The 22,672-nt window shown below is 38.2% G+C and overlaps 1 protein-coding gene across 1 annotated transcript in view; it reads left to right on the plus strand.

Annotated features, from left to right (window-relative positions):
* Window positions 1-8,626: 8,626 nt before the first annotated feature.
* Window positions 8,627-22,672, plus strand: part of LOC119652831 (3-hydroxy-3-methylglutaryl-coenzyme A reductase) — a 43,867-nt gene continuing 29,821 nt past the window's right edge. The window contains exon 1 of the mRNA XM_038057160.1: window positions 8,627-9,223. The gene's annotated coding sequence lies outside the window, so the exon portion shown is untranslated. The remainder of the gene's footprint in view (window positions 9,224-22,672) is intronic.

Here is a 22,672-nt window from a genome sequence, read left to right on the forward strand (position 1 = left end):
GTAAGGCTTCATCCTTCCGTGCCTGGTGCGGCTTCTCTCTGTACTTTTCGAGTTCACAGACCTGTTGGTTCTCCCAGGCTTCCTTTTTCCGTCTATGAAGTCGCTTTTCCGCTCGCCGAAGTGCGTGATAAGTCTCCGCGCGACTCTTTTGACCACGTAGGCATTATAAATTCAACCCAAATAGCTTCCGTTCCGCGGATAAACTTAACTCAAATGATTACCCCCAATTCAACACACACTCTGGAATTTCACTTCCTGTCAGTTCATCGGATAGACAAATTCACATCGAGGTTCATATTCATATTAGGAAATCAATAAATGTCCAGATAGCTGAGTGGTTAGAGCACAAGGCTGTCATGCGGTAGGTCGTGGTTCAAATCTCACTGGTGGCAGTGGAATTTGTATCGTGGTTTGACGTCGAATACCAGTCGCCTCAGCTGTGAATGAGTACCTGAGTCAGATCAGGGTAATAATCTCGGGCGAGCGCAATGCTACCCATATTGCCTCCTACAGGGTACTGTAATCTTATAGTGTAACATTACGGCCTTGACTGAAGTGCTCTCACACACTTCAAGGCCGTGATCCAATATGGATTGTTGCGCCAACGATTATTATTATTGTTATTATTTTGATAGCGTTCCGCATACCTGGCTAATCGATATCCTACATTTGTATCGCATTGATCCGAAACTAATAAAGTTTTTGGCGACAGTCATGGAAGGGTGACATATCACCTTATCAGTGCGTACATCTGAACGTGCTAATACCTCAGAGCTCATCCGTATACGGAGGGGCATCTTCCAGGGGGGTTCGTTGATTCCCCTTTGGTTTTGTATGGCACTGAGCCCCCTTTCATGGCTACTGAATGATACTAGAGGGCATGGTTTTGCAATAAAGTATGGCCTATGTGCTAAGTGCGAACTGACACACTTGATGTACTTAGATGAAAAGTCTGTTGCGAATAATAGACATGTTCAGCCGTGATATTCGGATGGAGTTTGGATTAGACAAGTGTCGAATCCGAGCCATCCGCAAAGGTCATCACAAGCCGTATGCCGGACATAGCATTGGTGACCTCCACATCGAAGCTATGACCGAGACAGACTTCTACAAGTACCTAGGAATTCTGCAAGGAACCCATGCTCGAGTTGGTGATCTGAAGGAAGCTCTGCTGTCCGAATTCCTGCGACGTGTAAAGCTGGTGCTGAAATCGCATCTACCGGGGAAAAATAAAATAAGCGCTTTGAATGTATTGGCTATCCCTTCACTGGCTTATGCATTCGGAATATTGCCATGGACGAAGACCGATCTGGAAAACGTCCAGCGGGAGATACGCACAACTATGTCCAAATTCCGAATGCATCGTCCAAAGAGTGCCGTGGAGCGGATGAAGCTGCCTCGTGACATCGGAGGTAGAGGCGTGGTTGACGTGGCGGCACAACATCATCGCCAAGTTGACTCGCTGCACGCTTATTTTTATAGCAAAGAGCAGGCGAGTCCCTTGCATACGGCTGTCTGTAAAGCAGACTGTGGACTGACTCCACTTAACTTAGAAGATCGATCTTTCAATCCTCTGAGTGGGGTGAAGTCGGACCAAGAGCGGATCGATGAATGGAAGTCGAAGGCAATACACACTAAACACGTGAATTTTCTTTGGCAGCCATTTGTCGAACAGATGGCTGTGTGCTGGGGAGCTCTTTGCTGAGACGGAGACGGGTGTGGTTCGGCGTTAGAGACGTTGGACCATCTCATTTCTGGCTGTAATGTTATGGCACCGGTGCAATACATCACCAGGCATAATGCTGTATGTAAGTTTATTCATCAAAACCTTGCATAACTGCTCTGCAGCGGCTACTATTTATCTCCAAACCCATAAGTAAGAAATCAACAATGTCACTTTATAAATTGGTAGTGAAGACCCTTCAAAGCTCATGGGCGTATCAGCGGGATATGTGTTGTCTGCTTCTATGGGTTGAAATCCAATAGAATAATTTTCTTACTAACCACCCTCCTTTGTGTTTCCAGTATCTGATATTATCATATGCTATCAACGTGCACGCATTGTGATTTCCAAATGATTTGCGACAAGCAACAATCAAAATTTACTTTACAGGCATAAAAGGGTCGGGTAACTGAACTACTGAACTTTCTAGCAAAGGTTATCCATTCAACACAGAACAAAGCCGCAAATGCCAATTATCCTAGAGATATATTTATTGCTCCATAGCTTGCGCGTCGTTATTGAAAGTTGCTTATTTCACGAGACGTGGTTTTATTATTTCTATCATGTAAGTGCAATATAAATGAAATTTATAAAAATTAAATGGCGAACGCTTAAAGTTTCGAAATATGAAAAGCAAAATGGCCTTGTGTAACTAGTAGGGATGATAACAAAGGGCTCAACGGCTGCTAGAGGCTGCACCAGCTGTAATCACTGAGGCCATTTTACTACGTTATTAAATTTGTAGACGGCGGATGATGAACTAGTATAAACCGCACCAGCGTACAAATTAGTAAAATCATTATTATAAAAGTTGTGGTCTGCACCTATGGAAATTGAATTTGAAGATATTATCCACAAAATAAAATGATTCATTTATTACTATAATTTAATAGTTCCATCTTCACAAAATGCTAGGAACAAAGAATTCTTCTCAAATGAAATGCTCAAACGAAATTTGGAGACGCATGATGGTAATTTCGTCTTTCTGTGCTATAAAAAATGAGAGAAGATAACCAATATGCTTTTTGGCAACAGTATTGAAGATCCTCACTTTTTCCAGCTTAAACGGAAATTCTCGCTTCGAGCCAAGTCCTTTTATGGTCAGAAGGGTTCAGGACTCAGGTTCCAGCGAAGATACTGAGACTGAGAAGAATTTCAACAGTAAAGTGCTGTAGTACCAGGGAGATTTTCGATGTAGAGGATAGGAAGTCTTATTATGAAGACAGAGAGAAGGGGATATTCAGATCTAAGTAGTAGGGCCGGCTCTTATAACACTCTACTCGAATATATGGGAAAACACGGCTCCGGGAACCAGAGAGATAAGAGTTAAAGGTGAATTTCAGTAGTTTGCAACGCTTTACCATTGGTGGCACCTACCGCGATCAGCACTAATTTCATAAGCAATCTCATGAACATGCCTTATTATTATTATTCTATTGAATAGCCACGTCTAAGGGAAAAGGAGAAGGGGTGAAAAGGGGGGATTCCCCCGGCCCGCAATTTTATCAGGAGCCCGTAGTAGAAATAAAGAAAGTAGAGGGATATAATTTTCAGAAAGTCATGAGCCTCTTTGTACCGATTTCTCTTTAAAGTTGGCTCTATCCGTAGAGCTCAATTGAGGAATGCTTTGCTATTCCTTTCGGCTTTATTAAATTCGTTTTTAACGATGACTGTACAATTACAACATTGTTCGAAGACTTTGTCGTTATACAGGGGTCATCCCGTGTGAAGGCCGTTTTTTGTGCCTTTTTGTGAATTTTGTGAATTTTTCGTGAAGAACTGAATGAAGATGCAAATATGAGTTTTTCTCCATAGATTTATTAATATCTTGAACGTGCATGGTAATTTTTCCAGCACGATCGTATTGTTCGTTATGGAAATACAGAGCAATTTATACACCCATCTCCAAAAAAGATGTTTTTCTGCTTGCACGCTAGAGTGCGCTGTAATCATCTTGAAGAAAAAAAAAAGTAAACGGCATTTTAACGTCAAGACTTCACTACAGTCCGCAAACTAAGATGATTAAAAAATATTAAAACCTAAATTTTTGGTGCCGTGTTAAACTTTCTTTTGTGAATTTTGGTGTTTTTCCACGGCTTCTTCAATGAATTTCAATGAATGAAAAAATCTACTAAATGAATCGCAATTATCCTAGTTTCTGGACCGTAGAAATATGTTCTGAATAAGTCGTGAAAATTTCAAAGAATTTCGTTTAATAGATTTTGGGCTATGGTGGCAGCCGATTTTGATCATGTAGTTTCGAGAAAAACGCATTTAAACAGAAGAATGCGATTTTTAGCCATAAAACCTTATCTGACTATTAATCTGCTATACCTAATCCATAAACTTTAGGTTTCTTGAAGAAACACATGTACAGCCTTGGCTTTAATTTTTGTCCATTTAGCGAAGTCATTCGGACGTCATTCGGATCGACAAATACGAGCTTTATTACGGCGATCGACATAAATCTGGCAATTGACTTATGACGTGTTTAACATTATAATTTATGAACGACTCCGAATATCAAAAAATCACTTTGCCCATATATTCTGCACTATATCTAGATATAATTGATGTAAAAAAAAATATTCGATTCGGCGAATCCGACACACGGGATGCCTCTTAAGGGACCGCAAATTCTTCGGAGGTTCTGGCTCTCAACTGCGTCTGAAATTTCCCAAGATTCCGCTGAATACATATGAAGACTGGCAAGATTATGGATAGCGTGAAGTAGGTTCTGTTGTGATGATTTCTTGGTTCATGTTGCTATTGAGTGAGACTTCTGGTTCCAAATCTAACTTCCTCGAACTTGTATCTTTGCAATTGGAGGTGGTATTAGTATTCCATGCATTTCGGTTGATAGGATCTCCAGTTCAGCATGCTAGATTCTGTCCATCGTTCTCATTTCCCCATTCGATCAAAGATTATATTCCCCTATTTAATAGGCAGCATCGTCAACTTCACGGATTAATCAGTTTCCCTAGGTTTCTCTCCCCTGTAAATGAAGTCATATATCAACTCCCGAAGTTCCTGATAATCCTCTACGTTTATTGCGTCCTTCGATAATGTTGCATGATTCGGTATACAGAATTTTTTTGTTTCATTAACTAACTTGCGATCATCATCAAACCAGTCGTTCCGATTGTGATTCCGATTGGTGTCGTAGGTGTTCATCGTCGCACCAATGATAAAGTCCCTTCGTTTATTGTATGAAAGTATCAAACCCTGGAAGAATTGCCTCCATAAATGATTGTGTATCTAATGTATTTTTGTATTTGTTCCTGAACTGTTCGTCCGTACTAATATAAAATTGATATATAGTGTCTGCCTGCCTGAAATAACACGCCAACAAAAGCATAATCCCCCTATATATTCTTACATTCTTAATTTAGTTGGAAGATATTTCGTTTGCTGCTATCCAAATATGATTATTTTTTGGGCAAACCAGGTAATTCCAACGGTCATATTTAAAATTTGGTAATGATTTTATACGCATTCAATTTTCAGATTATTTTGGAAAAATCTTTTAAGTAAATTTCTACCATTCAAATAACCTACTTTTTTTATTATGTAAATTGATTGATGATTTACATAATACAAAAAATGTCTGGAGATATGTTTACCTTGCCTAAAATCTACAACAAAAAGCAAAAGTTCGTTATTCCGAATGACTGAGGACAGTCAAGTGATAACTATATTTTAGGATTCATAGCCAGGACCACTTATCTCAAATTTTAAGGTGGATCATCAATTCATCAATTATAAATTGGGTCCAGGTCACTTCGTCATTACAAAAGACCAATTTAGTCGCCCCAAATCATCCGTCTAGCCCACTGGATTCTTTGGCATATTCTAATGGATGTTCCACTAGTAAATTCGGCCTCAATGCATCAGTGCCATATCGATTTTTTTTTTCTCTGTTAATTCTCTGAGTAAAACAATTAAATACCGCAATATATGGCTAACCTCCACAGTTGCAAGTGTAGAAACTTGTAATTCTGAATTCTTTAGAAAAAAAAAGTGCGAAGCAACTTGCAAAACCATCAATGTCGAAAGAGTTTTCCCCTTTCTCAATCTGTGAGTTGTCTACCACCATCTTAGCCTTCTCACCAACATGTGACCATGAGTACCCCTCGTGTGGCGCGGTAGGATTCGCGGCATTCGAAATTTATTTCGAATGTTGCGAATGCGAACGGTCGGATGACGCCACCAGTGCTCTCCACTCAGTTTAGAACTCACCACAGGAGTGGAGAGTAGAGTGCCATGAGTTGGCGAGAGAATGTAAAAAAAAAAAAAAAAAATTGCTGGTATTCTGTCTACGACACGTTTTCAACCCCTACTATTATTTAATTGTAAAAGTAAATTAATGGACTTTAACCAAAAAGTTATATAATATAACGAAGTATTAAATGTAATTTTGTCTGTGATAAATAAAATACAATTTTATCTGCTATAAATAAAGGTGAATAATTAAAAGCTATATTATCCCTTAAACTCGTACCTCGATGAAATTTTGCCTTCGATATGATGACACGATACAAGGACGACTTAATAAAAACTTGAAACTTTGAAGTGACAGTGGTGATCATTTCCCACATGCTACTTTCATATAATAGCATAGCCAAGACATCGGCGAAGAATAGCCTCAACTTGATCTTTGTTGATTTGTTGATTTCCAAATTTTAAACAAAACGTGAAGACGGCGCCGAGAGGCATTAAGTTCTGTGATGCTGTCGGCAGAAAGAACGCTTCCTAGATATACAAATGGATCTTCGACTTCGATATTCTGTCCATTAATGCAAATAGGAAGAGAGCGATGACCGGTCAGATTGAGCACTTAGTTTTATTAGTATTTACTTTTAGTTCAACTGTCCCTTAGGTAATTCAAAATACAAATACAACAAATGGCCCAGGAATCAGATTTCAACTTAAAAAAATCCCCAATTTTTTTTATGAATCCTATGAAAAAATTTTATTCTAGAGATTGATGACTATGATAGGGTTTACACTTGGTTTGCACTTCTATTCTATCGATTTTCCATAAAGCATATTTTTTCTTGGGGATTTAACGATGGTAAAGTGATTTTTCACAAACTACAGAATGAACACTGATTGCTTAAAAACGAAATAACGACAAAGAATCAGAATCTGCATAAAGAACGTCAATGATACCGAGAATAAAAAGTATTGGTAATAAGATTCCTCTGAGATTCTACCTTGACGCAGCACGTGGCATTTTATGTCAAAATATGTATATCGAACTGGTATTAGCTTTCATGTGCTTGTGCATTCCAATGTATCTGAAATGCCCCCTAAGTGGGACATTCCAGGTACACTCCTTGTTCAAAATCAGAGCAGGTGTAAGGGTAATTTAAACTCCACACATTGCTCTACAATTATCCGAAGAATGTTAATGTGATCGGTATACAAGGATGCAGACCGAAAATTAGTCTGCTTTCCGTGGGTCAAGTTTTCAAGGTGTGTCTTAATGTTTTCTAGAATTATAGCCTACATCTTCTCGGCAGCAAAAAACAAATGCCACTCTTGTCGTCGAACTCTGATTGGGAAGGACTTTAGATTCTCAATATTTAGGAATGAGTAAAAGAAATATCCCCAGGCAGGTCGTCAAGGCTGGCGACTGTACTTCGTTTGAGTGCATTGATAGCAAATCTAAGTTGGTTATTGTTTTTAGAAGGGATTACAGTCACTCATCATATCTTGGATAAGGTGTTGATCTTCACGGTATATTACACTCGTGTATACAAATATTCGTTCTACTTGCAGGACTATCAAACTACGATCAAACCGCGACGCATACGAAGCTGTACTTCTTGTACTTTTTCTCGGTAATGGAGCTTTAGCGCGTCACGATCACCCCCACTCGCAACCATCAAGAGAGCCCTCAGCCCCTCAAGTTCATTGGTCCGCCTACACGTTTCCACGGATAGCCTGACTTTGATACTCGCTTACCCTACCATCTCCTTTATAACTATTATATTCGCTTCTTCAGCAGAATTGTACAGCTGCTCCTGGGCCCTAAAAGTCGTATGCAACTTTATGCTGCCAATCGTTGTGTTTTGAAGAACATGTTCCGAGTCAAATAACGCGCATAATAGCTATGTGACGTTACTTCCTACTTACTGTCTGTTAGTGATGGTCCTCGTGAATGAACCATACCTTTCCAGCCAAGAAAACAACCACCAGCAACTTTGAATTTTATCGATTGCTGCTAACAGTTGAGTGGTAAGAAACATTTTCTTTGGACTCTCTTATATTTGCAGATTGTGTAATTTTCAAAATTAACCAATCGTGTTGCTTGGATCTGCAATTCTAGCCACAATTGAATGCATGCACTATCAGTATATTCGAATTCGCCAGTTGTAAATTAAAATATTTCGATTGTAGCCGATACTCTAATGGTTAATTCATATCTAATATAACTGTATTAATATTTGTCGATGATAAAGGTTTGTATTGGGATCGATTGTCGATGTCGGGTACCAGTCGCCTCAGTAGTGTACTTGTGTCAGATTAGGATAACAATCGCGAGCAAGCGCAGGCTCCTAGGGTACCATTATGATCTTAAGCAATCTAGTCGTGTTCCAATCCTATTTCCGCATTGATTACTATTATTAATATCTGATTACAGCCCACATTGTTGCTAGAAATGACGCTTTTATAATATCTCCCACTAATCTTACAACTGCATCTTTCAGTTCGATTAAATCCATCTACAACCTTTTTCCAAGTTGCCGTAACCGTTCTTCCTCTTCAGTTACTAACAAGAATGTATTATGTACACACGCATTTGAGGGCAACACTGGTCGATATCTGCCTTCAGACAGTGCAGCCAATCCACATGGAAAACGTCAGTTCTTCCTGCGCTGCGTCGCGTAGATTGTGCTGCGTGCTTTAGGTGTCCGTGTCCCCGTGCAATATGACGTTTTGACATTCGCCGTCGGCGGGGGGCTGTCGCTATCAATCCAAACACTTAATTCATTCATGTATTCAACTTAAATACGTGATCTTTTTGCTTAAGATCTGTCAAAATCTTTAGTGATCCGGAATCCAAGCCGAAAGTGCACATTCGCTCGTCGCCCGTAGCCGTGTCCGCACGTTTATATTTAGCTCTGGCCCGTGCACTCTCTTCTGCCGAAGTGTTCGAGGAGCAGTTCGACGGCTCGCGTGAAATTTCCCACTGAAAATTGTATGTTGTGTCGATCGTCGCGTTTTCGAGTCAATCGCGAAACGTCTTGGTCGGTTTAGTGTTTTCCAGCGCGCCCAAGCCAATAATCCTCACGAATTTTTCAGTCATTTGTAATGTGTGGTGTTGTGTTGTGTGGCGGAACGTGTTCATCTGGCTCCAGCTGCTCCGTTATCTCAGGGAGGGAATTGGAGCTTTGAGTTTCCAGAAAGTGAAATCTGTTACAGAAGGTTACATAAGACTGGACTCCGTTGCACCCTCGAAATAGGTTAATACAGCCAACGAAAAACAGCAAGGTATGTAGCCTTTGAGTTTTGCAAGCGCGCTCAATTCCCACTTGGACCTATTGCTCGCTCGATTTCGGGATTTCGTAATATAAAAGTTGAAAATGGAGAAAAAACTTTCGCTAATTCACTGCTGGCACCGCGATGGATTTCGTAGGGGTCTCGTGTGTACTAGATTTGTTTATTGAAGAGTGTTGGCCAAGTAGCCAGCGGCTTGTCGAAATGGATTTGCGACACAGCTGGGTTTTGTGCTGCTTGCATGCCGAGATGCATTCGACGCGGCCCACAAAAAGCAGACAAGTGCTAACGATAGATTACGAAAAATAAAAATATGCAAATGACAAAAAACCAGGGCTGACCTAGAGGCTGGACGTGTGCAATACACACTTTCGCAATTGCGCTGATGGGGATGATACCGCTTCGTGCGAACTTCATCGGTGGTCTTCCCTCTGTTAGCCGCGGTCACACTTTGTTGTTCCAGTTCCACATGCGTCCAAATCGGGGGGAATATGCGCAATTTATTGCTTCGATGATGCTTCCTTTCGTTGTTTCTAGGCGTCAGCGACAGTCAGTCAGAAGACTGATTATTACGACCAGTTTCCAAGAATCTCCTCTGGGATCTCCCCAGCTGAGTCGATTCAAGAGCTCCACCAATTTCTCGGTACAAATGTTCAAAATTATTCTAATTCCTGGTACTTGCGATGAACTAAGTGCGACTGGTTCGTATTGTATGCAGCAAGCGACGCACGGCTGATTGCTATGCTCCTCACGTCGGTCTATCGTCAACAGCGCACGCACCGGAAATTTAAAATCATGACGGAAAATGGTCGAATATTTGTCTGCAATACTTTCGGCAATTTGTTGGTTTTCGTAAGCAGTTCTTTTGTTTTGTAACCCTCCCACTCACTTTCACCGAAATTCTGTTCTTACGCAATGCCCTTACATTTGTGTGGGGCTACCCCAGATCCGAACGCATCTTTGCTCGAGAATATCTCAGTTATCTTAAGAATACTTGTCGCCAGCTTCTATAGCGGTATATGTATGTTCGTGAATAGGCTTCCAAAAATTCTTTGGGTTTAGGTCATATTGGAAAAGCAAGTCGTCTGCCTGGAGAGGATTTAATGTTTCTAGGTGTCATCGAGATTAAAGGCTTCACACAAACTTTTTCGTGCGCCCAATATTCAGAAAAAAAATTCCATGCATGGGCCTTGAACGTAACTTATTGACTTAATTAAAATCCAGATTTCTCAATAATAAGTTCAGTTAACCAGTTGAATGTTCAAATACAATTTAAGAACAAAACAATTTGTGTAAAAACAGTTTTTGTAATATGAATAAAAACAAACAAACAAAATGGGATTATGGTGCATATTTGCGGCAGCAGTTTTGAATCGGCATGGCCGAAATTTGGAAAAGTGCGAAGAAACGTAACACCAAAGTTGCAATATTACGCCAAATTTTTATCATTTTTAAGGTTTTGTGCGAAACCCATATATGCGACGGGAGAGCAATTTTTTTGAGAGAATATGGTCATGTGGGGTATCAAATGAAAGGGCTCATCTTGGTCATATTTTTGCTGTTGGGTGAAATACATGGGTGTGAGGACTCAAAATGTGTTCCCTAAAAAGTTAAACAGTTCCCGTTCTCAGAAAAAAAAATTACGCCTAAAAATACATCCCAATACGACATCTGCTCAAATAAAATTAATAATAAAATATTACTACATTTTAGAAATTTATCCGAAAACTCACCATAAGTTCATTTTGGAAGTAAAAATTTGGTATCAGTATAAGAAATAATAATTTGTCCGACTGGGTAGACTGTCGCATCGGAAGATCGCGGTTCAAATCTCACTGGTGACAGAGGTTGTTTTCGTGACTAGATCTGATGTCTGATACCAGTCCACTCAGCTCTCAATAAGCACCCGAGTCAAATGTTATGATCTCGGGCGAGCGCATTGCTGCATCCTACAAGGTACTGCAGTGTACCGCCAGGGTCTTGAATGAAGTGCTCTAGCACACTTCAAAGCCCTGATCCAGTTGGATTGTGTCGCCAACGATTATTTATATTATAAGAAATGATATTAGACATATTTCTGAAAATCTTCAAGGGAATCCAGTTATTATTAACAAAGTTATTGAAGGTGAAAGTTTGGCATTTCACGTGATTTGAGTGTACCCTAACAGGTGTATGTCATCATCATATAAAATGAACTCTCATGAACGGCGGAGTTGGAATTTGGAGACATAACCAGGAATATTTTGAATTTTTAGCCGTGTACGAATGGAAAAACGTGCATAGAAAGTTCCTCACACAAGATGGACACAAAACCTTTATATACGAAATGTCGAGCTTAAGGTATTCCGCAGTGTTCATAAAAGAGTAATTATTTCAATTTTTCGAATTGCACTTCGTAATTTTTGAGAAATATTCTTCAATTATAATACTAACGGTTTAAAAAAAAATAAAAAATAATTTACGGAAAGCTCTAATTGTATATCTTTCCCCATAATTTTACTTATTTGTCTCGTTTGGCAATTGTGGGTTGCTTTTGATGTTGTTTATATGCCACGTTTTTCTCATCGATTGCTTACTCATTCTCATCCTTCATCAAACAATTCATTCCTTTTGCGCTAAGGTTTGTGACCGATGGTTTTCTCTGCATCTGGTCCGACATATTTCGTTGCTATTTTTTTTCATCCGGGACCTCTACAATATCGAACATAATAGCTGGTTTGTTGAACATCGTTCCATCTAGTGGTGCCCATGTTCTCTTGTGGATACCGCGGCGAGGGAAAAAAGTCGACGAGATTGCCACATTTTTGGCTCAAGTGAATTCTATGTGTGTGTTTCCGCCCTTGTTAGTTATATTGTGGAGACTAAGGCCTTCAGTAGTTTCCCTTGAAGGTGATTATAAAAGTTGCCCTTGTCCTTCCATTGGAATTGTACATTGATTAGCCAAACTTTGGAAAATTGGTTTTGGTCCGAGGCTCAAATTCGAATTTCAAGACAATATTATATTGTGAATAAGTTGTCAGTTTGTTGCACAGTCTGAAGGACTAGCCGGCTCATCTGTTTTACAGTGCAGAAAACGCCGTTCACCATCTCTCGTCTGCTACTTTATATTGTTAAGTGATTCCCAGCCAGCTTGGAAGTGAGAATAGAATCTGAAAACTCGTCACTTGAAAGTAGCCAGCCAATTTTGCCATCGTTTTCATTGATTTGGGACACCGTGCATTGTCTTGATGAAACAGCAATTTCTTTGTCTTCAAACGGGGGCGTTTTTCCGCGATTTCATCCTTCAAACACTCCAATAACACTGTAAAACTGTTATAATCGATGTTGATGATTTTTCCCTTTTCAAGATAGCCGATGAAAATTATACCATGCGCATCCCAAAATACTGATACAATAGCATAGGCAGCCGACTGTTGCGTTTTTGCAGGCTTTGGGGTCGGTTCACCATGTCAAGTCCACCCAAATGACGATCGTTTTGATTCTGATGTGAAATAATGGAGCCATGTTTCGTCCATTGTCACATTTCGATGCATAAATTCGGGTTTTCATGAAGGGATAGCTTCAAACACTGTTCAGAATCGTCTATTCGTTGTTATTTTTGGTCGATTGTGAGCTCGCGCGGCATCCGCTTTGAACAGAGCAAAATAGCTTTCTTAGGCCTCCTAAGGTTCCCGGTTTCCGCTCGGCGAACAAATTAAAAGCATCCACTGTTAATTTAGGTGACAACAGTGACACGTAGGTTGCCTCGTCCTTCGCCTGAATGCATGTCAAACCCAATTCGCAGGTATTGAGAAATTGTGATAATTTGATATATAAATCTATCAAATTTTCCCCATTAGAAATAGGAACAATCCGGGTAACTATTTTCGCTATGGACCTGGTGGACATTTTATGATTGTTAGTGGTGGAATGGCGTCATCCAACTAATGAATGACTTAGATAAGAAGCACTTTACGAAATTGGAGAGTTATACCCAGAATTTCGAAATTTTTCACGCAATCCCTTAATTTCTATGTATTTACTATCAAAAGTTGCAGAAAGGGTGTTATTCTTACCGCGAAGCTTTAGATTTTCACTCCCGGTTGACATTTTTTAATTTAACAATTTTATTTCTTTCATTTGAATTTTTCTCTAATTCCTCTTCTAACTCGGAATTCTTTTCTCCTGCGGCATGTATAATTTCCTTGTTTTCCCTCAATTCCTTTTTTAAAAACACTAATTCTTTTTCACTATCCCCTGTGATTTCGGGTCCTCGCTTTAGTTTTTCGAATTTTCTCATTAAGGAAGTGCCCTCTCACTACTCCTCTTTGTTCTTGTTATGGACACTGTTACATGGGACGCCCTACCCACTGCTTTATGCAGATAATGTTTTCCTGTCGTCTAATAGCAAAAATGATCTCGAGCAATTTGTCCAAAAATGGAATCATCGCCTAATGCAACACGGTATAAAATTGAATCTGAACAAAACTGATCCCCATGAAACAGGCACAATCACTGTCAATGTCAATGACCTACCCTGAACAGAGCGATTTAAATATCTCGGATCAATGTTATCAGCCAGTGGAGAACTACAATTTCATAGCTTCACACAGTAGCGCAACCTGGTTGAAGCGGCGTGCCACAATATGTTCTTTGTGATCGACATATCAATGAACGTCTTCAATCTGAAATTTATTGCAGTGTCGTGCACCCTGTCGACGTCTGTGGTTCTGAGCATTGGCCGACTATAAAAGACAATGAACGGTGACTTGCATTGATCGTGCAACAATTGCGAGGGAGGCGTCTTCGATCGTATGGTCATGTAATTTCCGCTAAGGATGATTCACTTGCTAAGATAGGTCTCAACATCGAAGTCGATGGTAAGCGACCAAAAGGCCGATCAAAACAACGGTGGCCTGATACGTTGAATGGTAATTTGAGGGCCTCACTACTCCACATCTGCCTTTGAATAAATAAAATGACACAACCGACCTCGACACAAAGTCTAAAGAAAAAGAAGAAAGAAGACTAATTAAAACTTACACACTAAGTAAAGAAAGAAATATGAAAAACTCACCTGAAATATAGTCACGCTAACTATAAGTGCAGCAAAAACCACCAAAAACATGTATTTCGAACTCTTTAACTTTTCGAAACTATTAAAAACCTAATATACTACCGGCTGCGCGTAAATATGTGGCAACTGAAAACTTCTGAAACTGCAGAATATGATATAATTAAAACTCCGAAACCGACAGAAAACGTTATAACTAAAACTCTGAAATCGGCTAAGAAAGCAAACGACATATATTTTAAAAATTATTTAATGACTGGTCATATATTTTACATTTACAATTGTTTGATCGCTTCAATTACACTAGCTGGTCCTTTTTCGGCTAAATATGTTCGTTCCATGTTAGCGGTGTATTCTCAGAGACTCTGTTTTTATCGCGGTAGTATGGTTGTCTCATATGGATATATTTGTTTGTTAAGGGTAATGTTAACATGCACATTGACTGTCATTGTTTAGTTTTTCATTCACCTCTCGACTTCTAGAATATGTTCCTATGTGAAATTTTCACAGGTCAATATGTGTGTTAAAATAGGACAAACAAGTAAGATCGTTATAAACTCCATTCCACTCCATTACCCCTTCTCCATTCCGCCTTTTTCCTACCAGTGTGAATACAACTGCATTCAAAACTTCCTTCGACTCTAGCATTTCTGGGAATAGTGTTTAAATCCTCACTGCACCACTCAACGCCGATCTTCTCTTTGTCCCGCAAATCTGGGGCAATGGAGCAAAACGCGCCCTGGGTCCTCCAAAGCATCGGTACACGTTCATGAGAGAAAGTTCCTTTCCTTTCCGCGATGTATCGTATTTCTTTTGTCAAGCAGCGAAGGCGAAGGATCGCGAGTTTTTCACTTCGGGAATATTCCCGCCCTCGCGCGGGCAATGAAGGACCTGGTAAATGCATCAGCTCTCCTGACGATCGCAACTTTCAAGCTTATACAGGAAAGTTATTCCACAATTACCAAAAAAAATATTTATCATTTTCCGTAGAAGGATCGCACTGTTAACTTGTAGCGTTTTTGTTTCCTAATGTTAGCTGGAACTATCCTGTAGATTCTTCGTCAGAGATTCACCTTCGTCTCATCACATAATTCCTTGTAGTAGCTGGATACGTGTGTTTTTTTTTATAAATGTCGTCAATCTTCTCCTCGAGGCTTTATATGACTTTGTCCCGGGTCTATTGTCCTATTGTCGCGCGGGTATTTCCTTCCCACACTCAAGTATTCGGTTCTTAAGGTACTATTGCTCTATACGCTTGTTACTTGCTCGTCTCGTCATATACCCGCATACTTTCTATTATATGTATATTATAGCGCATTTTCCCGTGTTCCTTATTAGATGGCGGTACTCATTTATGGTGTCCGTAAAAACTTCCTCGACTAAGGTCTTGAAGTTCCACTATTGTCTCCAAGTGAAATTCGTTGTTGGTATCCCTTTTACCTAAATTTACTCTTTTATCTTCGGCGGGATCATGTTCCGGTACTGTTGAGGAATAATTTTTGCGCGTCAGTGGCACATACTGCTCAGATGTACAAATCATGATGGTTCTTCCAGTTTCCCCATATTGCATTGCTTGATTCACATTCGCCTACCCTCCGGTCATTTCTGAGGAAGCTTTGCTCCCAGTGAACTGTCGATAATGGTCTGAATGGTTGGTTCTTTTCGAAAATGTTTGGAAGACTGGGAAAGGTCAGGAGTATTGTGTATCTGGACTATTACTCTTGTTAGACAGTACCTATATATTACTCAATTGAGATACAAAATTAAATTTGAATCAATGTTGACATAAAATCTTAAATATTATAACGCCTAATAAAGCATTCTGCATTACTTAAGAGCGACATTGTCATGTCTCCAAGGTTGGTGAAAACGAACGAATGAATGAACATTTTGCAAATTATTTGTGTTAATTTCTTATTCTTTTGAGCAGAATTGTCGGCCTTCAACAATTTACAAAGTGAAGTTGATTCTGACCGAATAATCCTCCTATCATACGACGCCATTATCGCTTTGATTACATTTTGGTACTTTGATGGAGCGGCACAAATCTTCCACCTGATAGTTACGACCGAATTTTTTACTGATTTATTTTGCTCACAATTTATACATTCATTTAACAACCGCTCATGATAAGTGTTTGAGCAAAGTTCAAATATTCAAATCAAGGCGAACTCAACGTGGTTACCATCATATACCAGTGAATGGTAAGATGCGCCCAATGTATTTTGCATTTCGCCCCATGAAATGTTTCACACTAACAGCGTCTGAGCCGGTTCAATTCCAAAGTGATTGCGTTCAAACTCCATAGGGTAAGTTACAAAATATTAAAATACATTATTTTTGGAAGTAAGTTTTCCATATAAAATGGAAATGGAAACGTATGTCCAAAGTGGAGTAAACGAAGAAATGTCGAGAGACATGCAAGCAGCATCTCTGATGTGCCAATTAACATCACCTTGACATGAAAACGGTTGACAAATATTCCACCGATCGCAGGAATTATTTTGAATGGTTGCTTCTATTTTTGTGCGTTGGTAACAGCATCAAACATTATTTAATTTTCAACGAATTATTTATTTATCAATATTTGATGTCTTACCTTTCGCTCTTGCAGCGCTCGAAACCTGTCTTAACAGAAATTCCTGCGGATTTGCCACACCGTTCACGATTCGTTTGATCAATTAAATGAAAATTATTTCAAATTGCAAAGACGCGAATTTGGTGGCATGTGTAAGAGTAGGAATATGCAAAGGCGTCGTCAGGTCAATATCATGATTTTGCAACTGGAAAATTTGTATTTGAAAATTGCCACTGCTAAGAGTGGTGATCTTAACATTTGCTTATTTGTTAGGCTTTTTTCATGACCAAGACAGACAGTTTTTATTACCACATGGATTGCAGAACTGATTGTTTGGTTGCCGTCTGCTGGATTACTCTTCCATTATCGGGGCTGCGGTAGTTTAAGTTAAAATCTTTTTCTGCTGTTATGATTTTGCACAATTCAGGGCCTCATCCAGTATAAGTAAATTGGAAACTAAACGCAGTCGGGTTTTATGTTTTGAATGGTTGGAGAGCTGCTTGTTTGCTTATGCCCGATGCAATTCAGGTTTTACTTTTTAAAATCTGAAGAGTTGTAATTTTGATCATAAGACGTTCTACTTTTTTCTTGCTCAGTTTAAGGGTAGGGCTTCACGGACATACGAATGGAGGGTGCAATTTTTTTTCATAGAATGAGCGATGCGGGGTATCAAATGAAAAGCTCAATTTTACTTTTCGAAAATGATCCCATTTGATATCGGATGAAACGTAGGAGAGTGAGGGCCCAAAATATGACCCTCAAAAAGCGTAACACGTCTCATTCTCAGAACTTTAAAATACGGTTCTGATATTTGAAAAAATAAAGTTAATAATAGTATATTTCCAGATTTTAAAAATTTTCCGCGGCAAACCTCTTAAGGTCAACCAAGAAGTAACAAATTTGTCATTGGTGTAAGGGATAACAAAGAGCACACAAGTTTTACGAATCTCCAACTATTACTAGCAAAGTTATGGGGTTGCAACTTTGCCATTTTTTATAAATTTCATGCATTCTACAACGTGTATGACGTCATCATCTCATATCAATTTGACAATACCACAACGAAGTGAGTTCATATAAATGGAGTCGCAAAGAAATGAAGTGTGCGGGTAGTGTCTAATTCAAATAGATATATTTGTACATTAAACCAGCGGTATTCAACAAACGTAGTATATATGTACATACATATGTATGCTTTTGTGTACGAAGTAAATCAGAAATACGGTCATATCATATATATACAGAATTCGGTAATAGGCAGTTTGTTTGTTTAAGGTGAGGATAATATCTATATCTGTAATATATACGTATGGCTTGTATTTTGGAAAAATGTGAAGAAAGATTTTGAATTTCAAGCTATATACGGAAAAATGTGGGTAGAAGTTTCTCACATAAGAGGAAAAACTTTTATATCCAAATGTCTAAAATATTGTTTCACTAAATATAGTTATGTGGGGTATCATATGAAAGGCTCCGGATTGTATTTTACGATGCATGTCCAATTTTGGAAAAGAGTTTTAAAGAAAATGAAACAAGGGGTGGGAAGTACAAATTTAAATCAACGGCTCATTCTTAGAAATTATTCAACCGAAAAATTTGAAATAAAATCATGAAGCTGCCTCTATATTTATGAAGATGATAGCTGGTCCTCGAAATATCAAACCTCTATCAACCCGGTTCATGAGGGGAAAAGCGTAAATATGAGGTTTCTAGATTTTGGTTCTCATTGGAATTCTAGTGCTGAGAAAGACGGCAAATAGCCGTCGTCACGGTGGTGACCTTATCGTTCGTGGAAATCCAAGTTTCCTACTTTCATGAAACTGTTTACCTCTGAAACAATTAACTGCTGGCTATCACCACGACCACGAGGGGCGATACTGAAATGGACATAGAATGCATGTTGCGTAGCACTCGTTTCACCCCATGATAGTAACTAAACTTATAAACGGCACCACTGAATTTTGCCACTTGCAGCATCCTCGCAGTACCTTTTTCAGAGCGGCCAATTCAAAACAACAAGTTCCTGTGCCCCACTAATTGCCAAATATCCACTAAGAAACAACTTTGTACAAACTGTGGTTCAAAATACCATTATTGACAATTTCATGTTTATGATCGTTTAAAATTTAATTCATCCTTCAAAGTGCTATTGTTTCTGGAATGCCAGGCGGACCAAAAGGAATAGGGATTGAACAATAGCATATTGCGACTCACGGTCGGGAAGCCTACACCATCTAGGATTAACATCAGTCGCATGATTTTGTGGGTCATTTTAACAATAACAGACAATGGGGTGCGATCGATGACTCCATTTCAAATATCGACTAACTCCAGAAGTTTAGCATTCCGAGCACAGTTTCTATTCTGCTGTTCAAATTATATCTAGATGTGTGTTGGAAAATAACACTCGCGAGATAATGCGTAAAAGAGTTAATTCTTTCTCCAATCTGTTATAATCGCTGCGCCCTGGTGCATATCTAGATTGTATATTTTCAAATTCTTGATGGCGTAGCTTATTTTTATTCGGGCTTGTCCGATGTGCATTTTGGATGAATTCTGCTGGCTGATAGACAATTTTCGCTTTCAATTGATGGGGCTAGAAAGCGATCAAAACAAGATTCTTTTCGAGATATATGAATTGCTAACTCCAGAAAATGAAATGCCCCTTGTTTTCAAAAAACAAGATATTATAATTTCGTAAATTATGCTCACTGTCCAAGTTTAATTCAGAAAATTATGGTTGTTAACGGTTCCTCGAATGAACCGTTATTCGAAAATTGCAATTTTCTACCCAAAACTAAAACAGTTAATAAATCTTCTACATGTTGATACTATGAGAGGTCTCTTGGATTGACAATGCCTTGAAAGGATTTTGGCGGTGGTAAGAACTTCCAACCACAACCGATCAAACAAGCCGGGCAACCGGAAGCTAGACGCTTCAGTTATGAAAGGTTATATCCACTTTCAAGTGATATTGACATTCAAATTCTTGAATTGGCATAGAAGCGACAGCTTTGACCTAATATAACTTTCTTAGTAGTAGCGAAATTTTTACCAAATTTGGTGGGATCATGCCCTATGCTATAGCCTACATTTCTGCAATTTCATGGTACTAGGGTGAACTTAAGGGGGGTTTTCCTGCCAATAACTAACAATTATAGTAAAGTACTATTATTAACTTTATTTGAACAGGTATCAGTATGAAGGGTATTTTGAGGCCTAGGCACCATACAGTGGTAGCCTCTTGACTTTTTCAGATGTTTCGGTTACGTAGTTTCTGAAAATGGATCCGTTATAGAAATGATCACCCTTCCAACTAATGTCAAAACTAAGGCCGGCTTCGAAAGTACTGATACCCCACATGACTATATTTGATGAAAAAAAATTTACATCCTCCTTTTGCATGTATGAGGACTCCCTCTTAAATTCGACGTAAAAGGGTGTAACTCACTATATGCGTGAGCGTTCACAGTTTCCACCTCTCTACCAACTTTGGTGTCAATCGCTGCAAACTTCTCCGAGAAAAATGCGTGTGATGGACAGACTGACAGACAGTAAACCGATTTTAATAAAACAAACCCTGAAAAAGATTTAACTTATTCGAAGTTGCATTCTTCTATTTTGGTTTACCCAGCGCCAGCCGATGTCATTATTGATTGCGCTGCCCATTTTTACCACTTTAGTGTCCCTATAATTGTAGATAGCCATTGATTCAAATATCGTATGGTGTCGGTAGTCATATTTTCATTGCCATCTCGTTTATTGTTTGAGTGTATATTTTTGGTAAAAAAATACTTAAAAATTGTTAGTTTATATTGAATTAGAACACTAAGGCAATCATAAACTTAATTTTCCTGCTTCGAATTGAATCTATAAATAGTAATATTGTATGTTTCGGTTAACAATAGAAGATCTAAATCGCTGTACTTATAATTGATATGCAAAAGTACATTAAGTTGAAATTCTTGTACGTCATTAATTCTTTTGACGCGGCACGCGCTATTATAGTGAATATTGCATTTCGCGTGAATATTACATCTAATTTTAACAGATTAAACTGAATAATTGTTGGATTTGACTTCATCATTTCTTTAGAGAAAAATCGTAATTTAGTTGAATTAATATTACCAAGTATCGTTTGTCTTTCATTTTTGAATGTATGAAATATAAGCGCATAATTTATTTATAGCAACTTATGTAAAAGCTAATTTTTTTGATTTATTCAATTTTTAATAATTTCAATTTCAAGGTGACTTCTAATTTTTTTATTTGTGTTCAGTTTATTATTCATGAAATTTGCCTATCCCTTTCGTATGCAAAGTTCCCACCTCCACCACTTGTTCAATTTGTTAACTAATCATTGGCAGATCCTTTACATGTGCAACATATACTATCTTTTATGTCTATAACTTCCACTTTTATCTATAATTTGCGCCATACTGCTAAGTTATGTTAGAAAACTAATAACAAGTTGGAAACCGGAGGCTCGGCGCTCCAGATATGAAAGGTTTTATGGATTTTTAATGTAAGAATTTGTAGGAAGCTGGTAGCGTATGTATGTTAAGTAAGATAAGCTCTTCACGTTAATGTGATATTGATATGTGTATGTCTTAAAGTGCAATAAATTTATATGAAATAGGCAATATTGACTCACGATAACTTTGTTCATAATAATAATAAGATTTCCATCAAACTTCACAGCATGATAATTTATATTTCTGAAAAAAATTCAAAAAGTTTATTTTTATACTCTCAGGATGCGCCTTGAAATTTCTAGTCAATTATGGCTCTTAGTTATTTGAGCGCGTTTCGAGTATATGGTGTGCCCGTTAATCCTAAACTTTATAGAGTTTCCACTTCTCCGTTTCATTATCAAAACCACTTCAGTTTTATATTCTAAGAGTGGAAGCCCGGCGTTCTCAAGCCAGAATTGGTGGCTATCGTGTGAACCAAAATTATAATATTATATAGAATAATAGCAATATGGCAGATAATTGAATATACATTTTCGAAATTCGATTCCATTTAAAAAAAAAAGAAAATTTGACGTCCATAGTTCACAGAGTAACTACACGTGCATATAAAAAGTGGTAAAATTTCAGAAGGATTGGTTCAGTAGTTCTGAAGAAATCACTATCATGATAAGAAAAAAAGTGATTTTGAGTGAAACGCATTTAAACTTTTTGTCTGATGATTTTATTATTTTTTTTATTTTATTTCTTTTATTTGATGTTTATTAAAATGCAGTTTATCGGGCTGATTCAATATAAAATGTGTCCGGCAATAATTGATATTTAATTCAACTTCATTGGGTGTATACTTATGCGGATAATATATTCCTGCTTTATTATTTATAATTAATGAATGTCGACTAGGCTTCTTGTACTCTTTGGAGCTTTGATTTTTAAGATCTAAAATATTGTAGGGTGTATATTATGGCTATTATGTGCAGCGATATTATATCAAATTACATTTCCTGCTAGCAATCTTTTAAATATATTGTTATCATAAACGGTTTTTGTGTAACCGATTATTAGTTTCATTTTATTCCAGGAAGATCGTTTTAATATTTGTATTTTGATCAGGAATATGGTATAGAATCATTGCAAATTGAGTTAAATATGGTAGTTCTAGTTTTGTGGCAGTTTTAGTTAATAAGAAGCGTCTGGAAGACATGATTTGCTTTATATTAAGACCAATGAAGCTCATCGTTTTTACATGTCATTTGAAAGCTAACATCATGGGGCAACTTATGCAGGTTTATAGGTTTAAAGTGTCGCTGCAGTATTCCATTCTAAAATTTAGATGAAAA

The sequence above is a fragment of the Hermetia illucens genome, chromosome 3 (assembly GCF_905115235.1).
Source record: "Hermetia illucens chromosome 3, iHerIll2.2.curated.20191125, whole genome shotgun sequence".
NCBI lineage: Eukaryota > Metazoa > Arthropoda > Insecta > Diptera > Stratiomyidae > Hermetia > Hermetia illucens.